A 23,438-nucleotide genomic window follows, 5' to 3' on the forward strand; every position below is an offset into this window, starting at 1 on the left:
TGAAAAGTGAAGGAATTCTGTTTCATTCTCCCTCTGAGATTTCTCTTGTTTGCCTTGCTGCAAAATTTTAGTGAATTGCAATTTGAATCAAAATTATTTTACTGCTTTCATCTTTAATTTTTCTGCATCTTGTTTGCTGTTGGATCAAGGAAGGGATTGAGATCTAGACTTGTTTTCTAGTCTCTTTGATTCCCTGAGATCAATTTTATTTTGCAATTTAGCTGAGCTCTTTGCTACTCTTCTGTTTTTTTTACTGTTTCATTGAAATTGTCAAATGCTCTTTGAGATTTGAGAATTGATCTCAGTCTTCTACTACATTTACTTTTCTGTAATTTCCTTTCCTGCATTCTGCACTTTCACATTTCTGTTCACATTGAGCTTGATTTAATTTCCTGCACATTTACATTTTCTGCAATTTAAATTTCCAGTTGCTTAATCTATTGCTTCCTTTAATTTCCAGCACCCACTCCCCTTTACATTTAATGCAATTTACATTTCTTGTCATTTAAGATTCTTGCAATTTACATTTCTTGCTCTTTAACTTACTTGCCAATTTACTTTCTGCATCTTTAAGATTTCTGCCATTTACTTTCTGTTGGCTACACTTCACACAATTCACTCAATGTTAGCTTGACTAAACTAATCACCCACTAAAGTTGCTTGATCCATCAATCCCTGTGGGATCGACCTCACTCTTGTGAGTTATTACTACTTGATGCGACCCGGTATACTTGCCGGTTGGATATGTGTGTTGGAAATTTATTTTTCCACAAAAACACCATCAACATGCATCCAACAGTACTAGAGAGGCAGCTTCTGAAGAAGCTTATGATCCTGAGAACTCTGCCGTGGCAGAGGTTAATTACATGGGTGAACCTTATGGAAACACCTATAACTCATCATGGAAAAATCATCCAAATTTCTCATGGAAGGATCAACAAAAGCCTCAATAAGGCTTTAACAATGGTGGGCGCAATAGGTTGAGCAATAGCAAGCCATATCCATCATCTTCTCAGCAACAGATAGAGAATTCTGAACAAAACACCTTTAATTTAGCCAATCTAGTCTCTGATCTGTCAAAGGCCACTTTCAGTTTCATGAATGAAACAAGATCCTCCATTAGGAATCTGGAGGCACAAGTGGGCCAGTTGAGTAAGAAAATCATTGAAACTCCTCCCAGTATTCTCCCAAGCAATACAGAAGAAAATCCAAAAGGAGAGTGCAAGGCCATTGATATAATCAATATGGCCGAATGCACAAGGGAGGAAGAGGACGAAAATCCCAGTGAGGAAGACCTCCTGGGACGTCCCTCAAGCAAGAAGGAGTTTCCTATTAAGGATCCAAAGGAATCTGAGGCTCATATAGAGACCATAGAGATTCCATTAAATCTCCTTCTGCCATTCATGAGCTCTGAAGACTATTCTTCCTCAGAAGAAGTTGAAGTTGTAACTGGAGAGCAAGTTGCTCAATATTTAGGAGCTATCATGAAGCTGAATGCCAAGTTGTTTGGTAATGAGACTGGGGAAGGTGAACCTCCCTTACTCATTAGTGAACTGGATACCTGGATTCAGCAAATTTTACCTCAAAAGAAACAAGATCCTGGCATGTTTTTGATACCTTGTACCATAGGCACCATGACCTTTGCAAAAGCTCCGTGTGATCTGGGGTCAGGGATAAATCTTATGCCACTCTCTGTAATGGAGAAGCTGGAGATCATTGAGGTACAACCTGCCTTGTTCTCATTACAACTGGCAGATAAGTCATTGAGACAAGCTTATGGAATAGTAGAGGACGTGTTAGTAAAGGTTGAAGGCCTTTACATCCCTGCTGATTTCATAATCTTAGACACTAGGAAGGAAGAGGATGATTGCATCATCCTTGGAAGACCTTTCCTAGCCACAGCAGGAGCTGTGATAGATGTCAACAGAGGTGAATTAGTCTTTCAATTGAATGGGGACTACCTTGTGTTTAAGGCACAGGGCCATCCCTCTGTGACAAAAGAGAGTAAGCATGAAGAGCTTCTCTCAGTTCAGAGTCAAGAAGAGCCCCCACAGTCAAACTCTAAGTTTGGTGTTGGGAGGCCACAACTAAACTCTAAGTTTGGTGTTAAAACCCCATATCCAAACTCTAAGTTTGGTGTTGGGACTATACAACATTGACCTGATCACCTTGTGGCTCCATGAGAGCCACTGTCAAGCTATTGACATTAAAAAAGCGCTTGTTGGGAGGCAACCCAATTTTATTTATTTAATTTTTATTTTCTTGTTATTTTGTGTTTTATTAGGTACATGATCATGAGGAGTCACGAAAAAAAAATCAGAAAAATTAAAAACAGAATAATAAAATAGCAGAAAAAAATTTGCACCCTGGAGGAAGCACAGGCTGGTGTTCAACGCCAGTAAGATGCATCTGGCCGGCGTTCAACGCCAGAACAGAGCATCATTCTGGCGCTGAACGCCAGAAACAAGCAACATTCTGGCGCTGAACGCTAGGAATATGCCTAGAAAGGAAAAGCTGGCGCTGAACGCCAGTAACAAGCATGAAACTGGTGTTCAACGCCAGAAACATGTTACATGTGGGCGTTGAACGCCCAGAACGTGCACCAATGGGCGTTTGAACGCCAGAATGGCACACGAAGGCATTTTACATGCCTATTTGGTGCAGGGATGGAATTCCTTGACACCTCAGGATCTGTGGACCCCACAGGATCCCCACCTAACATATTCTCACCTTACCTCCTAATCCTAGTTTTACCCTTCCTCATATCACACTTCCCAAAAACCCTTCACCAATCACCTCAAGCTCTCTTCCCAATCACCTATTCACCACTCACATCCATCCATTCTTCCCCATACACCCCACCTACCTTCAAAAATTCAAAAACATTTTCCCACCCATTCCCACCCTAAATGGCCGAACATTCACTCCCCCTCTCCCTATAAATACCCTTCCATTCTACTTCATTTTCACACAACACAACCCCCTCTTCTCCCACTTGGCCGAACCAACACCACCCCTTCTCCTCCATATTCTCTTCTTCTTCTTCTTCTTCTCTTCTTTCTTCTCTTGCTCGAGGACGAGCAATATTTTAAGTTTGGTGTGGTAAAAGCATAAGCTTTTTGTTTTTCCATTACCATCAATGGCACCTAAGGCTGGAGAATCCTCTAGAAAAGGAAAAGGGAAGACAAAAGCTTCCACCTCCGAGTCATGGGAGATGGAAAGATTCATCTACAAGAGCCATCAAGACCACTTCTATGATGTTGTGGCAAAGAAGAAGGTGATCCCTGAGGTACCTTTCAAGCTCAAAAAAAATGAGTATCCGGAGATCCGACATGAAATCCGAAGAAGAGGTTGGGAAGTCCTAACCAACCCCATGCAACAAGTCGGAATTTTAATGGTTCAAGAGTTCTATGCCAATGCATGGATCATTAGGAACCATGATCAAAGTATGAACCCGAGTCCAAAGAATTATCTCACAATGGTTCGGGGGAAATACTTAGATTTTAGTCCGGAAAATGTGAGGTTGGCATTCCACTTGCCCATGATGCAAGGAGATGAACGCCCCTACACTAGACGGGTCAACTTTAATCAAAGGTTGGACCAAGTCCTTATGGACATATGTGTGGAAGGAGCTCAATGGAAGAGAGACTCCAAAGGCAAGCCAGTCCAACTAAGAAGACTGGACCTCAAGCCTGTGGCTAGAGGATGGTTGGAGTTCATTCAACGCTCCATCATTCCCACTAGCAACCGATCTGAAGTTACTGTGGATCGGGCCATCATAATTCATGGCATCATGATTGGAGAGGAAGTAGAAGTTCATGAGGTCATCTCCAATGAAATCTACAAAATAGCCGACAAGCCCTCACCCATGGCACGACTAGCTTTCCCTCACCTTATTTGCCATCTGTGTTACTCAGCTGGAGTTATCATAGAAGGAGACATCCTCATTGAAGAGGATAAGCCCATCACCAAGAGAAGGATGGAGCAAGCAAGAGAGACCCTTCACGGTTCTCAAGAGATGCATGAGGAAGCTCATCATCAAGAAATCCCTGAGATGCCTCAAGGGATGCACTTTCCTCCCAACAACTATTGGAAACAACTCAACACTTCCTTAGAAGATTTGAGCCACAATGTTGAACAATTAAGGGTGGAACATCATGAGCACTCCATCATTCTCCATGAAATAAGAGAAGATCAAAGAGCAATGAGGGAGGAGCAACAAAGGCAATCAAGGGACATAGAAGAGCTTAAGAACATCATTGGTCCTTCAAGAAGAAGACGCCACTAAAGGTGGATTCATTCCTTGTTCTTTATTTCTCTCTGTTTTCGGTTTTTAATGTTGTGTTTATCTATGTTTTGTGTCTTTACTTTATGATCATTAGTATGTAACCATGTCTTAAAGCTATGAATAAATTCTATTAATCCTTCACCTCTCTTAAATGAAATATGTTTTAATTCAAAAGAACAAGAAGTACATGAATTTCGAATTTATCCTTGAATTTAATTTAATTATATTGATGTGGTAACAATACTTTTGTTTTCTGAATGAATGCTTGAACAGTGCATATGTCTTTTGATCTTGTTGTTTATGAATGTTAAAATTGTTGGCTCTTGAAAGAATGATGAACAAAGAAAAATGTTATTGATGATCTGAAAAATCATGAAATTGATTCTTGAAGCAAGAAAAAGCAGTGAAAAGTAAAAAGCTTGCGAAAAAAAAAAGTGGCGAAAAAAATTAGAAAGAAAAAGCCAATAGCCCTTAAAAACAAAAGGCAAGGGTAGAAAGGATCCAAGGCTTTGAGCATCAATGGATAGGAGGGCCCAAGGAAATAAAATCCAGGCCTAAGCGGCTAAATCAAGCTGTCCCTAACCATGTGCTTGTATCATGAAGGTCCAAGTGAAAAGCTTGAGACTGAGTGGTTAAAGTTGTGATCCAAAGCAAAAGAGTGTGCTTAAGAGCTCTGGACACCTCTAACTGGGGACTCTAGCAAAGCTGAGTCACAATCTGAAAAGGTTCACCCAGTTATATGTCTGTGGCATTTTGTATCCGGTGGTAATACTGGAAAACAAAGTGCTTAGGGCCACGGCCAAGACTCATAAGTAGCTGTGTTCAAGAATCAACATGCTTAACTAGGAAAGTCAATAACACTATCCAAAATTCTAAAGTTCCTAAAGAAGCCAATCATTCAGAACTTCAAAGGAAAAAGTGAGATGCCAAAACTGTTCAGAAGCAAAAAGCTACAAGTCCCGCTCATCTAATTATAATTAATATTCATTGATATTCTGGAATTTATAGTATATTCTCTTCTTTTTATCCTAATTGATTTTCAGTTGCTTGGGGACAAGCAACAATTTAAGTTTGGTGTTGTGATGAGCGGATAATTTATACGCTTTTTGGCATTGTTTTTAGGTAGTTTTTAGTAAGTTCAAGCTACTTTTAGGGATGTTTTCATTAGTTTTTATGTTAAATTCACATTTCTGGACTTTACCATGAGTTTGTGTGTTTTTCTGTGATTTCAGGTAATTTCTGGCTGAAATTGAGGGACTTGAGCAAAACTCTGAAAAAGGCTGACAAAAGGACTGCTGATGCTGTTGGAATCTGACCTCCCTGTACTCAAAATGGATTTTCTGGAGCTACAAAACTCCAAATGGCGCAATCTCAACGGCGTTGCAAATTAGACATCCAGAGCTTTCCAGCAATATATAATAGTCCATACTTGATTCAGAAATTTACGACGTAACTTGGCGTTGAACGGCAAGTACATGCTGCTGTCTGGAGTTAAACGCTAGAAAAACGTCATGATCCGGAGTTGAACGCCCAAAACACGTTATAACTTGGAGTTCAACTCCAAGAGAAGCCTCAGCTCGTGGATAGATCAAGCTCAGCCCAAGCATACACCAAGTGGGCCCCGGAAGTGGATTTATGCATCAATTACTTACTCATGTAAACCCTAGTAGCTAGTCTAGTATATATAGGACATTTAACTATTGTATTAGACATCTTTTGACAGTTTAATCTTTTGACTGTTTAGCCTTTGATTATTCGGTCTCTTGATCATTCAAGGGGGCTGGCCATTCGGCCATGCCTGAACCTTTCTCTTATGTCTTTTCAACAGTGGAGTTTCTGCACACCATAGATTAAGGGTGTGGAGCTCTGCTGTACCTCAAGTTTCAATACAATTATTATTACTTTCTATTCAATTCTCTTTTATTCTTATTCCAAGATATACGTTGCACAACACCTTGATGAATGTGATGATCCGTGACACTCATCATCATTCTCACCTATGAACGCGCGTGATTGACAACCACTTTCGTTCTACTTTAGGCCGGGCGCATATCTCTTAGATTCCCCAACAGAATCTTCGTGGTATAAGCTAGATAGATGGCGGCATTCATGGGGATCCGGAAAGTCTAACCTTGTCTGTGGTATTCCGAGTAGGATCCTGGGAATCCGGAAAGTCTAACCTTGTCTGTGGTATTCCGAGTAGGATTCCGGTATTGAATGACTGTGACGAGCTTCAAACTCCTGAAGGCTGGGCGTTAGTGACAGACGCAAAAGGATCAATGGATTCTACTCCAGCCTGATTGAGAACCGACAGATGATTAGCCGTGCTGTGACAGAGCATTTGGACCATTTTCACTGAGAGGATGGGATGTAGCCATCAACAAGGGTGATGCCTCCAGACGATTAGCCGTGCAGTGACAGCGCATAGGACCATTTTCCCGAGAGGATTAAAAGTAGCCATTGATGATGGTGATGCCCTACATAATGCTTGCCATGGAAAGGAGTAAGAAGGATTGGATGAAAGCAATAAGAATGTAGAGATCCGAGAGGAGCACAGCATCTCCACACACCTATCTGAAATTCCCACTATTGATTTACATAAGTATTTCTATCCCTTTTATTTTCTTTTTATTATTAGTTTTTGAACTCATCATAAACCAATTTAATCTGCCTAACTGAGATTTACAAGGTGACCATAGCTTGCTTCATACCAACAATCTCTGTGGGATCGACCCTTACTCACGTAAGGTATTACTTGGATGACCCAGTACACTTGCTGGTTAAGTTGAACGGAGTTGTGTCCACACATAGTTGAAAAAGCAATGAATTTTACAAAATACAATAACAAAGGAATCACAATTTCGTCCACCATTGTCCGACCTATGAGAGCATTGTAAGATGAACATACATCGACCACGATGTAGTCTATTTTGAGGGTCCTGGATTGGTTCCCTTTTCCAAAGGTTGTATGTAGTGGTATGTATCCCAGTGGTTGAACCGGGGTATCTCCTAGTCCGAACAGACTGTTTGGATATGCTTTAAGTTCTTTTTCTTCTAAGCCGAGTTTATCGAAGGCTGTTTTGAATAAGATGTCGGCGGAACTCCCTTGGTCTATTAAGGTGCGTTGTAGATTGGCATTTTCCAATATGATGGTGATGACCATGGGATCGTCGTGTCTTGAGATGATGCCGGAGGCGTCCTCTTTAGTGAATGTTATTGCCAGGATGTTGAGTGCTTCTTCCTTTCCCTCGACATGATATACTTCTTTGAGATATCTTTTGCGAGATGATTTGGAGATCCCACCTCCTGCGAATCCACCATGTATCATGTGGACATGTCTCTCTGGTGTCTGAGGTGATCGTTCGGTTCATTTGGTATCTTCATTCCTTCGTCTCTTTCTTTGATCATCATCTCGGGTGGCCAGAAATCGATCTAATTTTCCTTCTCTCACCAATTTTTCTATGATATTTTTTAAGTCAAAGCATTCGTTTGTGGAGTGTCCTCGGACTCGATGATATTCACAATATTCCTTCTGGTTTCCTCCTCTCCTTTTGCCTTTGAGTGGCCGTGCTGGGGGGATTTTTTCTGTATGGCAGACTTCTTTGTATATCTCGACCAGGGATGCCCTGAGAGGAGTGTAATTATGGTATTTTTTATTTTCTCCCCTTGTCGATCTTCTTTTCTCTTGGATTCCTTGTCTTTGTCTCGGTAGGAGGCCCCCGATTTTGAGGTTTCTCCTAACCGAGCGTTTTCTTCCATGTTGATATATTTTTCTGCTCGTTCCTGTACTTCGTCTAAGGAGGTCGGGTACTTTTTTTATATAGACTGGCTAAAAGGTCCTTCTCGTATGCCGTTGATGAGTCCCATGATGGCGGCCTCTGTTGGTAAACTTTGTATGTCCATGCACGTTTTATTGAATCTCTCAATGTAGTTGCGGAGGCTCTCCCGATCTCCTTGTTTGATCCCTAGTAAGCTGGGGGCGTGCTTGGCCTTATCTTTCTGAATGGAGAATCTGGCTAGGAATTTTTTAGCTAGGTCATCAAAGCTTGAGATGGACTTTGGGGGTAGGTTGTCGAACCATCGGATTGCTGTCTTTGTGAGAGTTGTTGGAAAGGCTTTACAGCGAATAGCATCTGGGGCGTCGATAAGGTACATTCTGCTTCTAAAGTTGCTGAGGTGGTGGTTGGGGTCCGTGCTGCCATCATACAGGGTCATATCCGGGAGTTTGAAGTCTTTTGGAATTTTGGTTTTCATGATTTTCCTGGTGAACGGGTCTTGCTCTTTGCGTGAATTTTCTTCGAGATTGGCCCGAGGGGCTTTTAATTTAAGATCGGCTTCCAATTGCTATAGTTTTTCTTCCAATTCTCGATGTCGTCGCACCTCTCTTTGTAGATCTTTTCCGATTTCTCGTTGTTGTTGGGTTTCTTTTTCAAGTTGTTTTAGGCGATCTAGGAGCGCTTCTATTGCCCCCGAATTTGGTGAGTCTTTGTCCTTGTTGGTTTTTGGGGTATCTTGCAGCGTGACATCCGCATTCTTGTGCGGTGTTCTATCTTCCAGACCTGAATCGTGGTCGTTGTCATGGTCGTCCGCCATGGTGATAGGATGACTTCCAGGTCCCTGGCGACGACGCCAATGTTCCGAGGGTTACCTGAAACTGGAGGTCGATCTCGGACGAGATCTTCCGTACTAGTCGTAGCTGGTGTGTCCAGCAGGTGGATGACAGCCGGAGCTGGTACGTCTGACTTGTTGGACTAATGGTGCTGCTGATCCTTTGTCACCGAAGGGTGGGGGGTACCTGCAAAGGACTCCAATGCTTAAGTTAGCAAGGGTATTAAGCAGGTTTTTTGTAGAATCAGAGTATGAGTTATACCTGGATGCTCCAGCGTATTTATAATGATGAGATGTGACCTTTTGGATAAGATAAGTTAGTTATCTTATCTTATCTTTATCTTTAAGTTGAGGTCAGTGTATCTTCAATGGAACCGCCTTTATCTCTATAGGCTTGGGTTGCCCTAGGATTTGGGTCGTGTTCCTCTGTTTGGGCCCTTTACTAGGCTCTCCTGTCGATTTGGCCGAGCTCTTTGAGAAGAGGTCGGCTAGTCGGACCTAAGGAGGTCGGTCGCTTTTATCGCCAATCATCCCGGGTCGGATAACTCGACCCAGGGTATGAACAGTGACCTAAGAAGGGGGACCTCCCCACACTTTAACAATGCAAGGTCTTCTCCCATGTGCTCTTCTCTAATTTCCTCCACCTCTTGACAAGCATCTTAACTTTCAATCCCTTGTTCACCAACCTCTTCTTCACATTCCTCATTGCTTAAGTCATATGTCGGGGGTTGTGCATTAGCCTCCTCAACATTAAATTCATAACACAGAGAGGGTGATTCAACAATCTTCAATAACACATTGATTGGTGTGGAGTTATCTTCAATAACAAGACTTGTCATTTGCTCAACTACTTCCAATTCTTTATTACTTAACATATACCTTGGGGGTTGCACATCCTCCTTGAGATCACTTTCTAGTCCAATGGAAGAAGGATCAATAAAATCATCAAGGGGCTTGATCAATGTAGACAAAAAATCACTAATGCTGTAATCTATTTCTTGATCAATTTCCTTTAACTATTCACCCACTTCCTTAACATCAATAACCTCAACTTCCTCCTCTTGATGTAAATCTTTCTTTAGCTCCTCTTCTTCACCTTGAAGCTTCCAATCCACTCCTTCACTATGCTCTTTGATTGTCTCTCTGCATTAAATAATGGGAGTGCCTTGATCGTATGAGCTTAGGTGGGAGGAGACCATGTTGCGAACGGCTTCCACCATGGTGGAAATCATGGCCTATATCTTCTTGAACTCCATTTATGTCTCTTCTTGCCATTGAAGGTAAGAGCTAATGTCTCTTTGTTGTTCTAGCATGAAGGCATGGAGAGATTTATCTATTAGAGGTGGTAGTGGAAGAGGGGGTTCGTTGTTTGGGAGAAAGGGTTCATAATTGGAAGGTGGTGTGTATTGAGGTAATTCTTTGGAGTAATTGTGTCGGAATGGTGGTGGTTCTATGTATGGTTCACATGGCTCAAAAGGTGCTTGGTATGGTGGATAAGAATTATGGTCATATGGAGGTGTTCGGTGGTATGTGGCTTGTGAGTATGGTGGTTCGAAACTAGGTTAAGGGGGTGGTTTATAGGCATATGGTGGTGGTTGTTGACAACCACAATGAGGATCACCACATCCGTTGGGTTGATATGGATTAGGAGTTGAATTATACCTATAAGAAACCAGAGGTTATTGCCACAAAGAGTGATCAATTCCTTGAGACTCCTCCCATCTTTGATTGTTTCATCCTTAATGCGTGTTGTCATTGTAGTTTCCATTTCCTACAACATAATTTGAACCAAACTCATAGCCAAAGGGGTGAGAATTCATAGTGAAAAGAAAGAAACTAAAAACAAATTAATAAGGAACAAAGAGAGATAAAGTCCTACAAGTAGCAAAACTACCAAAAAATCAAGGTATTTACAATATTAACATATGTACAATAACCAATAACAAGCATACATTGCAACTCCCCGGCAACGGTGCCATAAATTTGATGTGACATATTTTTGTCGGTTAGGAATTTCACACAAAATAATTCCATTGGTAGTATAGTTCCCAACCAACTAATAATATTACTCAAATCAAATTTTAAAAGTTTTGGTTGTCACAAGTACAAACCCCAATATAAAATTAACCGAAGTATTTGAAACTCGGGTTATTTTCTCAAGGAGTTGTAGTGAGGTATGTGTATTATTGGTTATGGTATCAAAAGTGGGCAGGGTGGTAAAAGTACAAGAAATGGAAATCAAACAACTAAAGAACACAATTACGACAGAGAAACATTCATGGAAAGGGTTGAGAATTAAGGCTTTCTATCTATTCCGAGGGTTACCTGAAACTGTAGATCGATCTCGGACGAGATCTGTGGTGGTGGTTGGAGCTGACGTATCTGACTTGTTTAACTTGATGGTGTAGTGATGAGCGGATAATTTATACGCTTTTTGGCATTGTTTTTAGTATGTTTTTAGTATGTTTTAGTTAGTTTTTAGTATATTTTTATTAGTTTTTAGTTAAAATTTACTTTTCTGGACTTTACAATGAGTTTGTGTGTTTTTTTGTGATTTCAGGTATTTTCTGGCTGAAATTGAGGGACCTGAGCAAAAATCTGATTCAGAGACTGAAAAGGACTGCAGATGCTGTTGGATTCTGACCTCCCTGCACTCGAAGTGGATTTTCTGGAGCTACAGAAGCCCAATTGGCGCTCTCTCAATGGCGTTGGAAAGTAGACATCCTGGGCTTTCCAGCAATGTATAATAGTTCGTACTTTGCCCGAGACTTGATCGCCCAAACCGGCGTTCCAAATCAGCTCAAAACTGCCCGGCGTTAAACGCCGGAACTGGCACAAGAATGGGAGTTAAACGCCCAAACTGGCATAAGAGCTGGCGTTTAACTCCAAGAAGAGTCTCTACATAAAAATGCTTCAATGCTCAGCCCAAGCACACACCAAGTGGGCCCGGAAGTGGATTTTTACGTCATTTACTCATTTTTGTAAACCTTAAGCTACTAGTTCTCTATAAATAGGACCTTTTGCTTTTGTATTAGATCTCTTTTGATCATTTTGTATCTTCGGATCATTTTCGATCTTAGGATCATCTTTGGACGTCTAGTCCTTAGATCATTGGGAGGCTGGCCATTCGGCCATGCCTGAACCTTGCTCTTATGTATTTTCAACGGTGGAGTTTCTACACACCATAGATTAAGGTGTGGAGCTCTGCTGTACCTCGAGTATTAATGCAATTACTATTGTTCTTCTATTCAATTCAGCTTGTTCTTATTCCAAGATATTCATTCGCACTCAAGAACTTGATGAATGTGATGATTATGTGACGCTCATCATCATTCTCACTTATGAACGCGTGCCTGACAACCACTCCCGTTCTACAAGCAAACAAGGCTTGAATGTTTATCTCTTGGATTCTTTAATCGGAATCTTCGTGGTATAAGCTAGAATTGATGGCAGCATTCAAGAGAATCCGGAAGGTCTAAACCTTGTCTGTGGTATTCTGAGTAAGATTCAATGATTGAATGACTGTGACAAGCTTCAAACTCCTGAAGGCTGGGCGTTAGTGGCAGACGCAAAAGAATCAATGGATTCTACTCCAACCTGATTGAGAACCGACAGATGATTAGCCGTGCCTTGACAGGGTGCGTTGAACATTTTCACTGAGAGGACGGGATTGTAGCCACTGACAACGGTGATGCCCAACATACAGCTTGCCATGGAAAGGAGTAAGAAGGATTGGATGAAGACAGTAGGAAAGCAGAGAGACAGAAGGGACAAAGCATCTCCATTCGCTTATCTGAAATTCTCACCAATGAATTACATAAGTATCTCTATCTTTATCTTTATGTTTTATTCATATATCATCCATAACCATTTGAATCTGCCTGACTAAGATTTACAAGGTGACCATAGCTTGCTTCATACCAACAATCTCCGTGGGATCGACTCTTACTCGCGTAAGGTTTATTACTTGAACGACCCAGTGCACTTGCTGGTTATTTGTGCGAAGTTGTGTTTATACCATGGTATTGAGCACCAAGTTTTTGGATTCATTACCGGGGATTATTTGAGTTGTGAAAAGTAGTGATCACAATTTTGTGCACCAAGTTTTTGGCGCCGTTGCTGGGGATTGTTGAGTTTGGACAACTGACGGTTCATCTTGTTGCTTAGATTAGGTATTTATCTTCAGAGTTCTTAAGAATGAATTCTAGTGTTTCAAGGTGATGTTTTTATCATCACCAAAGCTGATTGATCCTCATCAATTTAGCTCTTGAATGCAATGTCCTGCTGATGCTTGGCTAGCCATGTCTAATTCCTTTAGACTGAAGCTTTAAACTAACATTGCATGATTCCTGGAATTCTCATTAAGAATTTTGATATCTTTATTTTCTTCTTCCACTTAATTTTCGAAAATCCAAAAAAATTACAAAATCATAAAAACCAAAAATATTCTCATGTTTCTTGTTGAGTATATAGTCTCATTTTAAGTTTGGTGTCAATTGCATGTTTTTGTTCTTCTTGCATTCATTCATGTGTCTTAAGTGATCTTCAAGATGTTCTTGATGATTTCATTGCTCTGATCTTTATATTCTCTTGACTTGATTGTTTTGTTGTTTCTCATATGCATTCTCATTTTGTTAGTGTCAGTAGTATACAAACTGCTAAGTTTGGTGTCTTGCATGCATTGTTATTTGATTTTAGTTGCATTTTGATTATTCCTCATTATTAAAAATCCAAAAATATTTTTAATTTGTGTCTTTGCAAGTCAATAATACAGAGAATTGAAGATTCAGAACATACAGCAGAGGAATTATACAAAAAAAGTTGGGCGTTCAAAACGCCTAGTGAGGAAGGCGAACTGGCGTTTAAACGCCAGCCAGAGTGCATGGCTGGGCGTTTAACGCCCAAAAGGGTAGTGCTTTGGGCGTTAAACGCCAGAATGTGCACCATTCTGGGCATTTAACGCCAGGATGGCACAAGAGGGAAGATTCTGTTTTTAATTCAAATTTTTTTCAGGTTTTCAAAATTTTTCAAAATCAAATATTTTTCAAATCATAAATTTTCAATCATATCTTCTTAATCATATCTTTTTCAAAATAGTTTTCAATCATATCTTTTTGATTTCTAATTTCAAAATCTTTTTCAAAAATCACTTGATTTCTTTTCCACTCCTGGTTTTCGAAAATTAATTAGTGTTTTTCAAAATGTTTTTAAAATCTTTTACTTAATTTTCAAAAATTTCTTCCCCTCTTCTCATATCCTTCTATTTATGGACTAGCACTATTCCTCAATGAACAATTCGAACTCCATCTCTCCTGATAAGTTCGAATTCTTCTACTTCTTCCTTCTATTTTTCTTTTCCTCTGACACCTCAAGGAATCTCTATACTGTGACATAAAGGATTCCATATTTTTTTGTTCTCTTCTCTTTCATATGAGCAGGAGCAAAGACAAAAGCATTCTTGTTGAGGCTGACCCTGAACCTGAAAGGACCTTGAAGCAAAAGCTAAGAGAAGCTAAGGCACAACTCTCTGTAGAGGACCTAACAGAAATCTTCAAAGAAGAAGAACCCATGGCAGCCGAAAACAACAACAATGCCAACAATGCAAGGAAGGTGCTGGGTGACTTTTCTGCACCTACTCCCGACTTCTATGGGAGAAGCATCTCTATCCCTGCCGTTGGGGCAAACAACTTTGAGCTTAAGCCTCAATTAGTTTCTCTAATGCAACAGAATTGCAAGTTCGACTTCCATTGGAAGATCCTTATCAGTTTTTAGCTGAATTCTTGCAAATTTGTGACACTGTCAAGACTAATGGGGTTGACCCTGAAGTCTATAGACTTATGCTATTCCCTTTTGCTGTAAGAGACATAGCTAGGATATGGTTGGACTCACAACCTAAAGAAAGCCTGAACTCTTGGGAAAAGCTAGTCAATGCCTTCTTGGCAAAGTTCTTTCCACCTCAAAAATTGAGTAAGCTTAGAGTGGAAGTCCAAACCTTCAGACAGAAGGAAGGTGAATCCCTCTATGAAGCTTGAGAAAGATACAAACAATTGATCAGAAAGTGCCCCTCTGACATGCTTTTTAAATGGAGCATCATAGGTATTTTCTATGATGGTCTGTCTGAACTGTCCAAGATGTCTTTGGATAGCTCTGCTGGAGGATCTCTTCATCTGAAGAAGACACCTACAGAAGCTCAAGAGCTCATTGAAATGGTTGCAAATAACCACTTCATGTACACTTCTGAAAGGAATCCTGTGAACAATGGGACAAATCAGAAGAAAGGAATTTTTGAGATTGATACTCTGAATGCCATATTGGCTCAGAAAAAAATATTGACTCAGCAAGTCAATTTGATTTCTCAAAGTCTGTCTGGAATGCAAGCTGCACCAGGCAGTACTAAGGATGCTTCATCTGAAGAAGAAGCTTATGATCCTAAGAACCCTTCAATGGAAGAGGTGAATTACATGGGAGAACCCTATGGAAACACCTATAATTCTTCATGGAGAAATCATCCAAATTTCTCATGGAAGGATCAACAGAGACCTCAACAAGGTTTCAACAACAATAATGGTGGAAGAAACAGGTTTAGCAATGGCAAGCCTTTTCCATCATCTTCTCAGCAACAGACAGAGAATTCTAAGCAGAGCCACTCTGACTTAGCAACCATGGTCTCTGATCTAATCAAAACCACTCAAAGTTTCATGACCGAAACAAGGTCCTCCATTAGGAATTTGGAGGCACAAGTGGGACAGCTGAGCAAGAAAATTACTGAACTCCCTCCTAGTACTCTTCCAAGCAATACAGAAGAGAATCCAAAAGGAGAATGCAAGGCCATTAACATGGCCCACATGAACGAACTTGGAGAGGATGAAGAGGCAGTGAACGCCACTGAGGAAGACTTCAATGGGCGTCCACTGACCTCCAATGAATTCCCTAATGAGGAACCATGGGAATCTGAGGCTCACACTGAGACCATAGAGATTCCAATGGATTTACTTCTGCCATTCATGAGCTCTGATGAGTATTCTTCCTCTGAAGAGGATGAGTATGTCACTGAAGAGCAAGTTGCTAAATACCTTGGAGCAATCATGAAGCTAAATGACAAGTTGTTTGGTAATGAGACTTGGGAGGATGAACCCCCTTTGCTTACCAAAGAACTGGATGACTTGTCTAGGCAGAAATTACCTCAAAAGAGACAAGATCCTGGGAGGTTTTCAATACCTTGTACCATAGGCACCATGACCTTCAAGAAAGCTCTGTGTGACTTAGGGTCAAGTATAAACCTCATGCCTCTCTATGTAATGGAGAAGCTAAAGATCTTTGAGGTGCAAGCTGCAAGAATCTCACTAGAGATGGCAGACAACTCAAGAAAACAAGCTTATGGACTTGTAGAGGATGTTCTGGTGAAGATTGAAGACCATTACATCCCTGCTGATTTCATAGTCCTAGAGACTGGGAAGTGCATGGATGAATCCATCATCCTTGGCAGACCCTTGATGCCAAGGCATCTTAGGCTAGTTTCACTAGCATTTTTCTGTTAGTTTTAGTTGTTTTATGCATTTTCTTGAGCTTAAAGTAACCAAGAATGGTTAAATGAATAACAAAGCAATGAACCATCCAAACAGTATGATTTTGATGCAAATTCCATGAGTTTTTAGTTATATTACTTGAATGCTATGAATGGAAGATTTCTCATGAAATTTTGCAAGACTTTGATGCAGTTGTTTGGATGATTTCAGGGAAGAAGAGGCTAGGCAAGGAAGCAACAAAATCAATAAAGGAAGCTTGAATATCACATGTGGAGTTTAAGTTCCAGTTTAAGCTTAAACTGGAACTTAAACTGCCAAGCCATATAATGCTGGGAACTATCAGTGGCGTTTAAGCTCTAGTTTAAGCTTAAACTGGAGCTTAAACGCCAAAATCATGAAAGCTGAGGAAAAGCTGAAATTGGCGTTTAACCTCCAGTTTAACCTTAAACTGGAAGTTAAACGCCAGAAATGAGAAATGCACCAGGGAGCCATTTCCACGCTTAAGCTCCAGTTTAACCTTAAACTGGAGCTTAAACGTGTTCGACCAAAATTCTCCTCCAAGGTTGCTTTCTTCATTTCCACGTTTAAGCTCCAGTTTAAGCTTAAACTGGAGCTTAAACGTGTTCGACCATTCCACCCTCCAGGGTTGCTTTCTTCCATTTCCACGTTTAAGCTTCAGTTTAACCTTAAACTGAAGCTTAAACGTGCTTGAGTTATACCACCTCCAGGAGTGTCCAACGTTTAAGTTCCAGTTTAAGCTTAAACTGGAACTTAAACGTGTTTCCACAAAAGGCATCACTGGAAGTGTCTGGCGTTGAAGTTGCAGTTTAAGCTTAAACTGCAACTTAAACGCCACTATTTGAAAAGGTTTCTGGGCCAAAGATATTGCAGTTTTAAGTTAGCATTTGAGCACAAACATTAACTTAAACGTACTCTGGTATGAAACCCAATTGAATATCATGGTTTATGGGATTGGGCCTGAAGAATTGATGAGTCTGGAATTTCAATTTGTTGAGTCATGTGTCATTACTTGATTATCACTAAGTTGGCTCAATGAATGTTACAGAATTGGATCAGCAGCCTCATCAGGATTATGGATCATAAACCCAAAGCAAAAGGAAATCAGGGAAAGGCCTCAAAGCCCAAGAAACACAACAGAAGCTCAATTTAGAAAGTGTATAAATAGGATAGAATTTAAGTTAGTTAGAAAACTTTGGATCATTTTTCGAGTTTTCATACTTTTGGTAATTGAATTCAGAGCTATGACTCACTAAACCCCTTTCATTGGGTTAGGGAGCTCTATTGTAATTCAATGAATCAATAATAGTTTTTATCTTCTTCTTCAATCTTTTTTCTTGAATTTTGTTAGAAAGCTTCTCGATCTAATTCCATTGGTTAGTTGTCTTGGGAAAGAAACTATCCATAATTGGAATCCTTCGGAACCTTGGGAAAGGAATGGAGGATTCATGCTAGAGAAGCTTTCTCACAGTGAATTGGATTGGGGTTTGGATGGATATTGTGACATGTAATCCTACCAAATTGTGGTTCATGAAACTGTGTGGTATAATCAGTGATCGAGCATCATCTCTTCTTATGAACATTTAAACCAAGGGATTGGGAATTTGTTTGTTTTTAGAGAGAATTGGTGAGCCAAGGGATTGGGATCCAATCATATAAGATTGCCAAGCAAAATTCAATGAATGCATTGGTTGAGGAAGGGATAAAAATGTTTTGATTCGGAGATCTCAATATCTCCTGAAACCCAATGAATTCCCCATTTCTGATCTACCACTTTCTCTTTACATTCTGCAATTAAATTCATGCAATCACCCCGATCCCTTTTTAATTTCAGCAATTTAGCTTCTCGCTCTTTAATTCATGCAATTTAAGATTTCGCAAATTTCAATTTCTTGCCATTTACGTTTCCCGCCAATTTTACATTCCGTAATTCTCATCTAAATCTTGATTCCGCTCAACTAGAACACACTTCTAATCCGAATTGCTCACTCAACCAATCCTTGTGGGATTCGACCTCACTCTATTGTGAGTTTTTACTTGACGATAACCGGTGCACTTGCCGGAAGGAATTTTTGCCGATCGTGCAATTTCCTAAAATCGTAGCATCAAGTTTATGGCGCCGTTGCCGGGGATTGGTTTTCGATTGACAATTCTCAAATTGGAAGTTAACTAGATTGAGCATTTTTCTTGTTTTGTTAATTCAGTTCAAGTTACTTGTTGAATTTTAATTTCTGTACTCTGTTACTTGCTTTCTTTCTTTATGCCTTTAAATTCAAGCAACTAACTCACTGACTCACTAACTATTTGAATTAATTCCTCAACTGCTCTAACCATACTCTTCCATTAACCAAGAGTATTTCACTTGTTTGTTGCCTGTGCTGTGTTCTTGTATGACAGGTAGGAGAGGAGAGACATCAACTCCTCCATATACCGAACCAGAGAGGACCCTTCATAAACTTAGAAGGGAAGCAAGAGGGAAGAGAGTACTGGGAGAAGAAGAATCTGAAGGAGAATCTGAGGACAATTTTGAGGAAGCTCTAGATCTCAACATGGATAGAGAAGTTCACAACCATGAGAGAGCTGATGGAAACAATGCCATTCCCGAGAGGAGGGTTCTTGGTTCATACATAAACCCAACCTCTGGGAATTGTGGTAGCAGCATTCAGAAACCACACATTCAGGCCAACAATTTTGAACTCAAACCACAGCTAATATCACTGGTGGAGAATCATTGTTCATTTGGTGGGAGTGCTAATGAAGATCCAAACCAACATCTCACAAAATTCCTGAGAATTTGCGACACTGTGAAGTCCAATGGAGTCCAGGAAGATGCCTATAAACTGCTCTTGTTCCCATTTTCACTTAGGGACAAGGCAGCTAAGTGGCTGGAATCATTCCCAAGGGGGAGCCTAACAACCTGGGATGAGGTGGAAAGCAAGTTTCTGGCACGTTTCTACCCCCCACAAAAGGTCAATAGGCTTCGATCTGAGGTTCAGACTTTTAGACAACAAGATGGTGAAACTCTCTACGAGGCATGGGAGAGGTTCAAGGATTTGATAAGGAAATGCCCACCAGACATGTTCCATGACTGGGTGCAATTGCATATTTTCTATGATGGACTTTCTTATGAATCAAGGAAGGCTGTAGACCATTCATCAGGAGGTTCATTGAATAGGAAAAAGACTGTGGAAGAAGCCATTGAAGTGATTGAGACAGTGGCTGAGAATGAGTACTACCATGCTTCAGAGAGACACAACACTAAGGGAGTCATGGAGCTGAACCATGTTGATACAATTCTAGCCCAAAACAAGGTGTTTGCCAAGCAACTAGCAGAGCTCACCAGGAAATTAGAAACAAATCAAGTGGCTGCAATACACACACAAGATCAAGAGGAAGTAAGCACTGAAGGAGGTGATTGGGAAGAAGCCAACTATGTGGGAAATCAACAAAGGCAACCATATGATCCACATTCCAACACTTACAACCCAGGCTGGAAAAACCACCCAAACTTTGGGTGGGGAAACCAGCAAACCCAACCACAAAACCACAAACCTTACAACCCCAACCATCATAACAATTCCACATACCAAAACTCCAACCAAAGATCATACTAAGCCACACAAAACACTTACTCCCAACCACCATATCATGGCCAAAATAATCAACCTGCCCAACCTAATCCGAACCAACAATTTCAAGATCAATTAAACAGGATAGAAGGAATGCTTGCAAACATGGGTCAGGACATAAGTGAGTTGAAAAGCTTTAGGGATTATGTGAGATCTACCTTAAGGAACCATGGTGAAAAACTCAAGAGGATGGAGTCTCGAGTAGGAGAGCTATCTCAACAGGCCCCCAAGTCAACTGCAGTGTTCCCTAGTGACACAGAAAAGAATCCTAAAGGGGAACAAAAGGGAGTGAGATGGGAAGAATGCAAGGCCATCACCATATTGAAGGAAGTCTCAGAAGAAGAAGGAATCAGACCCTCAGAACAGGAGCCAGAAATCTTGAAGGAAGGTGTGGAAGAAGCTAAGCAGGAAAGTGAAACTGAGCAAGCCAAGGAACTGCAAAATAAAGGCATGCTGGAAACATACCAACCAAAAGCACCATTTCCTCAGAGGTTAGGAGGAGGTGAAAAAGGGAAAACATATTCAAGGTTTTTAGAGACATTTAAGTCTCTCCATATCAATATTCCCTTTCTTGAGATTCTCCAGCAGATGCCTACACATATCAAGTATTTGAAGGAATTGCTGAGCAAGAAAAGAGTTTTGAAGGGAGGACAAACTGTAATAATGAACAAAGAATGCAGTGCCCTCATCAAAAAGGACATAGTCTCTAAGAAAACAGACCCAGGAAGTTTTCATATCCCCTACATCATAGGGGAAACAAAAATTGACAGAGGATTCTGTGATCTAGGAGCTAGCATAAATGTGATGCCTCTGACTCTTATAAAGAGGCTACAACTGAATGAGGTGAGATCCACTGATGTAATCATACAACTGGCTGACAAAACTCAGAAGCAAGCTGAAGGGGTAGTTGAGAATGTGCTGGTGAAAGTGGGAAATTATTTCTTTCCCACAGACTTTGTCATTTTGGACATGGAGGAAAGCTACCTACACCCTATCATTCTGGGAAGGCCATTTCTAGCCACTGCTAGAGCGCTCATAGATGTAGAACAAGGAGAGCTAATTTTGAGAATACATGATGAACAGCTCATTTTCCATGTTTTCAAACCTGCATCTGAGCCTGAACCAAAACTTGAAAAGCCTAAGGATGATAGTAGCCATCTGTGTTTGGAGGAAAGCAATCCAGCAGCTGAAACTCTGAAACAGTCCTTGGAAGGCAAACAAGAATTGCAAGAGTTAAAGCCACAAGAATTAATAGAAACAGATCAGAAGGATCCTCCTGGCATAAGGGTCAATGAAGAAATCCTCAAGAGAGAGGGAAGAATTGTAAAGAAATTGCCAAGAGGGTGGAGAAACAAGAAAATTCCCACTGAAGGTTTCTCTCCGGGAGATAAAGTGATATCAAGTCATTATCTGCCAATCCCACCTGGCCTCAAAACCATTCCTTCCCAGCTCCCTCAAGTGTTCACAATCAGGAAAGTTCCTTCTATAGAACATTTGGAAATCATGAAGGAATCAAATGGGGACGTTTTCATAGTGAGAGGAGAGGACATCAAGCACTACAATCCACCCTAACAAGGGACAACCGTCAAGCTAATGACGTTTGATGGTGTTTTTGTGGAAAAACAAATTTCCAACACACAAATCCAACCGGCAAGTGTACCGGGTCGCATCAAGTAGTAATAACTCACTTAGAGTGAGGTCGATCCCACAGGGATTGATGGATCAAGCAATTTTAGTGGGTGATTAGTTTAGTCAAGCTAACATTGAAGTGGATTGTGTGAAATTGTAGCCAACAGAAAGTAAATTGACACGAATTGTAAATGACAGAATGTAAATAGGCAGAAAGCTTAGAGAACAAGCAATGTAAATTGCAGAAACTTAAATGACAAGAAATGTAAATTGCTTGAATCTTAAATGGGTCAGGGATGTGGGATTGCAAAAATTAAACCAGCAAAGGTAAATTGCATTAAACATAAAAGAGACAATTGAATTGCAGTGAAGTAAATCTCAAACAGAAGAGTAAATGCCTTGAAGAATTTAGAACAGAAAAGCAATGCTCAAGTTGCAGCAAATTAAAAGTGATTGAAGATCTCAGGAGTGGAGGAGACTAGATAACAAGTCTAGATCTCAAATCCTTCCTTGATCCAACAAGAACAATTGCAAAAGGAATAAAGGAAAACAGATTGCAGAATCTAAACGAAGAAGAAAATTGCAGCAATCAATTAAGTAGAAGATGAATTTAAATAAAACAGAAATTCAAACAGAATAGGAAATTAAAGTGCAGCAAGGTTCACAGAAGAACCAAAAGCAAAATTGGGTCTCAGGTCTCAAGAGACTAGGTAACAGAGCCTAGATCTCTATTTGCCTTCCTAGATCCAAGCTCACAAAGCAATTGACAAGAATTAGAAGAAGAAGCAGTAAAGAGAACTGAAATTGGATTCAATTATGCAGAAAATGATTAAAGGAATTTTGAATGGAGGTTGAGACAGAATTTCCTCAACTCTTCACACCCAAAATTCAAAACAAGAAAATTAAGAAGACCCAAGCAAGAACGAGGAAGAAGAGAGATCAATTCTCCCTCCCAATTCTCTAGCAAATTCCCAAGTTCAAAATTAAAATGCAAGTATAAAGGAAAATTCAAAGATAAAGTCTCTAGCCTCCCAATTACATCAAACTAGCTCCTATTTATACATTTTCTATTCTTGGATTTTGGGGTTTGGATGGGCTTTTGATTTTGTGAAGAAATGAATTAAATTGGGTTTTTAATTCAATTTCAGCCCATGAAGGAAAATTGCTTCCAGGAGGCTGCCCTGCCCTTGTGGAGGGCAGGGCAGAAATTTGGTGCATGGTGCATGAGGTTGGTGCGGCCTTGGTGCGTGTTGATGCGAGTTGGTGTGGCCATGGTGCTGCCAGGAGCACAAAACGCTGCCCTGCCCGCGCCAAGGGCAGGGCAGAAAATTGTGGTGCTGCCAGGAGAGGATCGTGGTGCGCGCTGGTGCTACCAAGGAAGGATTTTGGTGCGCGCGTTGGTGCTTGGTGCGCCAAATTTGTGTGCTTTCCAAATGCTGCCCTGCCCGCGCCAAGGGCAGGGCAGGGTCCTTTCCTTCATGTCCCAAGTTCGAATCACGGAGGAGGCAAACACGCTACTTCTTTTCCTTGGTTTATTTTTGCTTATTTTTGGCCCTTAAAGATGCCTCTCGTTCCTGCCTCAATTCTGAGCCAAATATGGATTGTGATATATCGTTGGAAAGCTCTGAATGTCAGCTTTCCAACGCAACTGGAAGCACATCAATCGGACGTCTGTAGCTCAAGTTATAGCCCTTTGAAGGAGGCATGGTCATGCTGTTAGCGCCCAGATTTTAACTTAGT

At 40.6% G+C, this 23,438-nt stretch overlaps 1 non-coding gene across 1 annotated transcript; it reads right to left on the bottom strand.

The window, feature by feature from the left end:
• Positions 1 to 19,415: 19,415 nt before the first annotated feature.
• LOC130978870 (small nucleolar RNA R71) lies at positions 19,416 to 19,519 on the bottom strand. Its single transcript, XR_009086478.1, has one exon. It is a non-coding gene; the product is annotated as a small nucleolar RNA R71 (small nucleolar RNA).
• Positions 19,520 to 23,438: the final 3,919 nt, after the last annotated feature.

The sequence above is a fragment of the Arachis stenosperma genome, chromosome 4, assembly GCF_014773155.1.
Source record: "Arachis stenosperma cultivar V10309 chromosome 4, arast.V10309.gnm1.PFL2, whole genome shotgun sequence".
NCBI classification, from domain to species: domain Eukaryota; kingdom Viridiplantae; phylum Streptophyta; class Magnoliopsida; order Fabales; family Fabaceae; genus Arachis; species Arachis stenosperma.